Source organism: Cyprinodon variegatus, unplaced genomic scaffold (assembly GCF_000732505.1).
Source record: "Cyprinodon variegatus isolate N-32 unplaced genomic scaffold, C_variegatus-1.0 Scaffold172, whole genome shotgun sequence".
In the NCBI taxonomy this organism is placed as follows: Eukaryota; Metazoa; Chordata; class Actinopteri; order Cyprinodontiformes; family Cyprinodontidae; genus Cyprinodon; species Cyprinodon variegatus.
The window spans coordinates 383191-391252 of record NW_015150625.1 but is presented as its reverse complement, the minus strand read 5'-3'; the positions used below and the strand labels follow the sequence as shown (position 1 = coordinate 391252).

The 8062-nt window shown below is 38.5% G+C and overlaps 1 protein-coding gene across 1 annotated transcript in view; it reads left to right on the top strand.

Moving 5' to 3' along the window:
• LOC107087067 (receptor-type tyrosine-protein phosphatase zeta-like) overlaps positions 1-8062 on the top strand; it is an 81031-nt gene that overhangs the window by 43673 nt on the left and 29296 nt on the right. The gene's annotated exons all lie outside the window — the stretch shown is intronic.

Genomic DNA, 8062 nt, shown 5'->3' with positions numbered 1-8062 from the left:
TCAATAAATCAAATGATACCCGCCACATATCTGACTTAATAACCACTTAAAACAACAATTTTCATTAATTTCAGAAGGAATTATTCACATGCTTGTATTATTTTAAACTGCACTTACAATATTCACCACTGTTTGGCGCCATTTACCTTTTTCCTCTGATCACCGAGCAGTGGGCTTGCTTGGCCTCGTAATGAATCAAGCCTACGTAGGATACACGTTTGAAGGACCCGTCCTTTAAAACAAGCAAAAAGAAGGATGCATTTGTCGGCCGCATAACGAGGAGATGATTTAATCGGATTTACGAATCGAGCCTTCAGAGGACGCAGCCGCTGAATTCGTAAACAGCCATTCTGTTCCTTTAGGCAAAACAATACAGCTTTTGTCCACTGGGCGGAGCCAAAATTGACCAAAACGGAAAATCCTTTTTTCTTTGGAATCATGAAGCTTATAATATAAATCGAATGATTTATATCTGCCTTCAGCTTCTTTCTTAAAAGAAAGTGTTAGATGTTTGTTTTTCTGTGCAGAAATAGGATTAGGTAGGTGGAAAATAATCCTGAGTGGGCTATAAAAGTAATCAGCTGCTCCGACTGCAGCGGGTCCTTCTGTTTTTAGCTGTTCCAGAAAAACAATAATGCAGATCCAGACAGTTGCATTAAAACCAAACCATCAGCTATTCCTTTCTCTATAATTTGAATATTTAATACATATTCTGCTATTTTTGGGAACTGTGAAGCAAACAGGAGGCGACACTCTCCCCCAAACTCCAAGCCTTGCATTATTCAATTTAACAATCTCCCCTCTTTTTTTTGAACATTTAGCTCACTCAGCAGAGCAGAAACGCAGTGCATGACATCAGCCCTGCGAGAGTTAACTAACTGGTAAAAAAAACATAGCTGAGGAGACGCACATACACATATGGCATATTGGTGTTTGAATGTTTGCATTTCCTGAAGCTCTCGATCACACGTGACATCTACAAACTCCGCCGCTCCTCCTCCCTGTGCCTTTTCTTTCTAATATTTCTCTTATCGTCTTTTCTATTCTTAGGGCATCGTCCTTTTCCCCTCTGCCTCCTTCTGCTGCTCTTTATGCACCCCCCCTTAAAGGAAGGGCTGACCTAAAAGAATGAGGGTGTCAGACAGCAAGAGCAACTGCTGTCACATCATAGGGAAAGATTTCTATCTTCAGCAAATTGCTGCCTAAAAATTGTTGGTGATGCCTGCAAAGGTATTGGATTTTGATGCTATTCCAATATAAGTGGTTCATGTAAGGAAAGTATTATCTGAGTTTAAAAATGTTTACAGATGTTCTGATATTTAGTATAACCAGTTTCTCTTTATATCTAAAATAACTTCCCAATACTAATCGTTTGAAAATACCTGCAATAAATAAGAGGAGAAACAAAAATGGTGCGTATACTTGCACACAAGATTACTGTGTTCTGTATGTCATGGGAAAATTTTAAAGAGATAACCTATTTTAAGAGGAAATAAATAAGGAAATAGTGCAGTGAATAAAATGCAGCATTTTAAAGTGTTATCCAGCTCTAGGATTCATTTTATAAGCCCTCTACACATAGTTGATTGGTTTAAACCAAGTGACCGAATTGCAAGGCTCTTGTAGATTAATACTGATTCAAGCTGCTGTCTTTCAGCATATTGTCCCTCCTATTGAATTATCGATTGCTGAAAAACTTTTTACAATTTTAATCAACATGGCAGCACAACTTTAGACGAATTTGTGATGAAATGGTTCACATTATTTTGGTCAGTAAATGTTTGTTTTTTTTAAATCAATTTTTGTGTTTCTATATCTTACTGTAGACAATGTAGATTGTCGTATGCTCAAGCTAATACCCTTGCTCGTAAATTCGGTGCATGTACTGATAAAGTCAAAGTGGAACTGTTTAATGCATATTGTACCTCTCTGTACACTGCTCACCTGTGGACTACATATAGAAAAATCAACCTGCAAAGGCTGCAGGTGGCCTATAGTGATGCTATGCGGGTACTTTTAAAACGTTCAAGATGGTCCAGTGCAAGTGAGATGTTTGTCACAGCAAGAGTCAATACCCTACAAGCTGTCTGTCTGTCTTACTGTGAAAGTTGGTGTAATTGTTTTGGATATATTTTTTTATGTAATGCACAGATAGAATGAAATTGTAATGCAGCGCTTTAAATTACAATTTTTCGCAGAAAGAATATGCAGTTTCTTCACATGAAGTCTCTATTGACAAGTCCTGCTGGGGGAGGTATTGAAGGCAATCACATTAACTGCTTCTTTTATCACCCGGCTGGCTTCCAGGGTGATTCTCCTTAAAATAACTTGCAGAGTGTCAAATGGTCATATCTTCTTCAATTCTTTTGTAATTTTACAAGCTTGACATGACAGGAAAGCTTTAACTCGATTTTTTCCGGATCTGTGAATAACTGAATGGGCCCAGGTAAACTTCTTCATGGTTATGTCACAGCAAGTCCTTAAAAAGTCAAGGGTGCAATCTGACAATTGTAATGCACAAGGCAGAGAACATGTGGAAAAAGGTGTTATTATTATAAAATGATGCCCACCGGTGTATTGGTGGTACTTGGTGTTTGGGGGTGGATGCCCGGGCGGGTGCAGGCTTATTCCTGGCCGCTGCTTTGTGGGGTCTCGCCCCCTGGGGCTCGGTCAGGGGCAGCCCTGGGGCCTCAGGTCCCTGGGCCCCATGGCTTACGAATGGCAAAGCTTATCTGGGGCTTTGGGTCTGCCGGTGCTCGCCTCGGTGCTCTGGAGGGGCGGGTCTTTGGCTCTTCACATCCACCATTGAGCATTTTTCCTTTGGATTAACTTTACATGCACAAGTGCACTCTCAGAAACTACTACAGGTGCTTGGCTCCAGGTACTTAGAGATTCACTTTCATACAGAAAGCCAATATTTTTGGCTACCACAGTATACATGTCAGATTAGACAATACTACTTAAACTTCAGTGATAGTATCAAGGTGCTACTTTACTGTATCTGTTACACTATATCCATTGGTTGTGTTGTTGTTTTTAGATCTCTTTGCAGGTATTGAAGCAGACAAAAAATGTTTTATCGTTATCTCCCTTTTATCTCCTCTTTCTTTCTAATCTTTTCTCCTTTTTCTTGTTTTTCCTTTCCTGTAAAAAAAAAAAAAGACATTGCAATATTCTCTTTAAAATAGTGTGTTTGGGAAAATAATCCCTGGAAACATCAATTAAATTTGTAAAACATGGTGGTGGCAGCATCATGCAACTCTGAGGTTTTTTTTTTTTTTTCCAATTACCTTGACCTAAATATAATTGACAAGCTTTAGCAAAGATAAATGCTGACATGATGATTCATTGAATGTTCTTGAGGATCCAGGAAGTTCTCACTTTGATAAAGCACCAGTGATGTTTGCACCAAGTACAATGTGCAAACTTTCATTTTGGATCTTTTAAGTTAAAAAATCTATAACAAATTTTTTAGCAAATTAAATTGTTTTAAAATGAGATTTCAATCATATCTGAACGGTTTCATCAGCCTTAATATTAGGCAGAGTAAATTTAAATTAACTGAGGAATGAAAAGGACAGCTTGTATTATTCAAATTTTCTCATTCTATGGTTTAAAAAAATCAAAACCTCTGGTCTTATTTAAAAAAGCAACGATGACACATCTGCAGGCTGCTTTGTCTGACCACACTTAAATATTACGTGTGATGTAAAAGATGTGAAAAAGTAATTTCCTCTCTGAATCATCTTCATTTTGCTCCCTGCGACCGAGTGCGAGCGAGGCAGCGGGGTTTGAAACGAGTGCAGCAGTCGGTGACATCCAAGTCTGGCTTTAGGGTTTATTTTTTTCCTTTCATTCCTCTCTCTAAACTGTCAGCTACTTGTTGCCATGGCAGCATTATGTCAGCTAAGTCACTCAGTGTGTGCGGATGTTTCGGTGTGTGTGTGAGAGAGATGAGGTGAACAGATAAAGCTGCAGGGGTGAGATGTGGCTATTGACCGCTGACACCCTCCTGACATTTTCCCCTCATGCGCAGCAGCACATGTGCACCACTTGCATTTGTTTGTTTTCCACAGAGCAGAAGCAGAGACGAACACGTGGGAATCTTTTGTTGCAGCTGGATTTCTGCACGTCTTTATCTGTAACAGAAAAACTGGGTGAACATAGATGAGTTCGGGGTTTGATTTAATCCTGTGCGATAAAAAAATAAAGAGGAGAAAAGCTAATAATTGCTCTCAGAAATCTGATTCTTACTCATATTACAGCACAGAGCCATAGCTGTGAGCTGTTCTATACACTAATATTGCTCTCTCTCTCTGTGATTGGGCTCTCTGCCTTTAACACAGCTATTATACGCTGTAGGAACTAATCTAACGCCATGATGCATACAGCTGGAGCTGCAGCAGACTGAAGGGTTGCATGCAGACATTTCTCAGCTCCTTTAAATTGATATGTATGGAGTGAGTTTTGTTCCATTATTGTTTCAAGCAATGAACATGTTTGAAATTTAAATGAGAAGAACAGGAAGTCCAGAAATTTAAAAATCCAGAAAATCTTCTTAATCACAAAATGTTTTGAGAGTTTACTATTTTTTTTTAGATTTTATGTTTGATTGTTTTCATAATCTATTTATTTAAACTTAATTTCATATTTTTTTTAGCATAATTTTTTTTAATTAAATGGCATTCTTTTCAAGTAGCACACACAAACGGTTGCTCATGACCAACAAAGATGTAGTTGTTAAGGTCCATAGAGACAAACAGAGATGCGTCTTGTTTCCCTATTCCAGAGGAAAGCCCGTCCCACAGTGAAGAGAATCGAATTTGGAAAACCCAACCTGAAAAGGATGCATTTGATGAAACATGAAAAAGAGACAAAAAAAAATGGGCATGAAAAAAATGTAGTTTAAAAGAATAAAATTTGAAAATGCAACAAAATCAGAGAAACCTTTTTAGCTTTATTCCTATATTGCATTTGTTTTTTTCAAATTTCAATTTACAAAATTCTTATTTTTTCTGCAATAAAATTCACTCCATACTTTTATGGACATTTTGTGAAGTAGCTGCTAAAACTAAAAAATGAAAACTTAAAAAATTTAAATTAGAAAAAAAATTAAAATCAGTTCAATAATACTGAAAAATTACAATTATCTCGGGAGGTGTTCCAAGCACGTCCCACCGGGAGACGACCCAGGACATGCCAGAGGGACTGTGTCTTTCGGTAGGCCTGGTAGACTGCTGGCCCCACGACCCCGTCCAGATTAAATGGGAGATGAAGAATATGAGAAAAGTTTAATTTCTGGTTAAATTATTATAATTTTTTTTTTTTTTTTTTGAGTTTCCAATAACGAAATGTATCCTGTCCTCGAACCAAATAATGGAACAAAATTAACTCCATAAGTATGGAAAACCCCAAGTGAAGAAACTAAGAGGAATAAAAAATATGAGCATAAACAGAACTTGCAGTAAACACCTTGGAGCTGTGTCTACCCCACGTGCACAAGTCTGGAGATGTAATCAATGACACTGTATGTATCCAGCAGACAGCCACGGTCATTTGATCGAATGTAGCTGCAGATAACGCATGCACTCATGAATAAATTCACACATATTCCCAGACGAACCCTGTCAGGAGTTTCAGCCAAGAGTCTACACTATTGACATGTGCTCATATTTTATTTACAAGGTGTTTTTTTCGAGTGACATTTTGCCTAAGGTTCCTTTTTTTAAATGTAGCTTGAATGCTGGCTTCGTCTTTAATGATATGGCAACCCGACTGGATGTTTTGGTGCTGGTAGTTTGGCTTTGAGTTATGTTTGTCTTCTCTTACATAATTCATGTGAAAAGAAAAAAAAACTCACACCAACACTGCTTGGATGACTTCAAGCAGAATTCATGCAGCAGCATCTTAAAAAACAAAGACAAACAAGTTGAAGATAATTCCGCCAAAAGCTCATTTGCTCATAAGCTTGAAAGAATAAAAATGTTCTGAAAGAATATTCCCCTGCCGCTGCACTGAGCGGCTCGTCGACCTTGGACTGATTTCTGCACAACTTTGCTGTAAGCCGAACTGATTCAGCTATGTGGGTGAGATCATAAAGTTGGAAAGACCCAAATTTTTCTAATTCAAGCTTGGACACATTGGACTTTTTTATCTAGAGCTGGCAACAGTAACCAAACAGAGAACTGCTTGTTTATGTTTGACTGAGGGATGCCATCACAAGAAAGTCTCCTGATGCAATAGAGAAGATAGGGGCCTTCTATTTATTATTTACACTGGCTGAAACGACTGCTCCAGCTTTCCACTGAAGCATCCTTAAGGTAGATATGGAAGCTGCAGCATGTTGCCTACAGGAGCTAATGATGGCCACCCTTGTTCCTCTGCAGAACCAAACCCCATGTTAAAAGCTAAGAATATAAAAAGTTCTACTTATGTTTTGTCCGTAGAATATTTTTTGCAAAAATCTTGTTTTTTGACAGTTTTAAACAAACCTTTGGGCTCTCTGTGATCGGCAGTTCAGTTTCTTTTCAGATTGCTTCTTTTCTTGTTCTGTGGGATCCTAAACGCCTAATGCTACGTTAACACCGCAAGCAGCAGGAGCAGCAAAAATGCACCTGCTGCTTCATTTTTTATACTTGTACAGTTTTAGCTCTGACATCCAGCTAAGGCATCTTTGCTGCTCTGGTTGCGTGGACGAAAAAGGGGTCTGATGCTCGTTTGGCTGAGCTACGCTATCCTTTCTTTGCCTGTAACAGTGGCAGCTATATTTTCTGCCATCAGTTGGTAAAAAGTAGTTTTAATATGTGTTTAAGTGAGAAAGTCGACCTGAAAACGTCATCTTTGCAGTCGCTTAATCCAGATTACCATCCTGCCTTCAAGTATTTTTTTGCTGCCGGAGCCGCTCAGACCCCCGTACACCGGCGCTGCTCTGCCACTGGAAATCCCATTCGACAGCAGTCTCTCAGGGTTTTTCCTTACTGTTGGTGGCAGCTGGAAGTAGATGTTAGCGTTTTTTAAGGTACGTAATCCAAACTGCAAACACCAGAATAATAGAATTGAACATATTTTGCCAGCAATTTCTTTTGGCATTTTTAGTTAATTTAGGCGTTAATTAACTGTTTCAGAGGAGTGATCATAGTGATCTGCATCAGTAGTGCTGTGTCCGTCTCCCTGAAAGCTCCCAGATCAGCTTCTCTGATTGGTGGGTGGGGCACGTAGAGCAGCAAAAGTAAAATTTTTCCAACTCCAGCAGCTGCTGCTTCTGAAGAGTGTCGCGCGGCAGATCGTCAATAGCTCATGATGCGCTGCTCCTGCTGCTCAAAACGCGATGCGGGACGTTTTGCTGCCCCTTGATGCGCGTCAACCATTAACTTTGCATTTAAATTAATTGCTGCTACTGCCTCTGCTGCTTTAGGTGTTAACGTAGCATAAGGCTAAACACACTGGACACAATTTAAAGTTAGATCTAATTGAAAATCGTATTGTATGATGTTTTGGCAGTTAGAGCTTATTTATAAAGGTCAGGTTAGACCGGACATGATCCTCTGCAACTGTGCTGAGTTTCCCGACCGAGCCGGACTCCTGCTCAGTTTTGGTTGGACCTACATGGCAATTTCCTGCAATGTCATGAACTAGACAGTAATTGAAGAAAACACGTAAACTTTGGGATGAAAACAAGTTAAAGCAGCCAGGCTCACCGTGTTTTCCACAGTGCATATATAGCAAGGAGAACTGACTCGTACATACACATTAAATAAAACATTTTAATAAACAGGGTATTTTATCCATGATAGCACCTCAGAAGAAAAAAAAATGTTTCATATAATATATAAAATAGTTTGTTTCTAAGGCAGATTTGTTTCTAACATCTTTTAAAAGATAATAAAACAAAGTTAAGGGAGTTTCAGTATTAAAACTAAATGTCTCTCTTTATCTGTATCAGTGTTACAGCATTCAAAGCTTTCTTTCACTTGTGTCATGATTTTGATAGAATTTAGATCATTTTATTTTTGGGGTAGATCTAAAAAAACCTTCTTTATATTATTTTTTTTTTTTTTTTTTT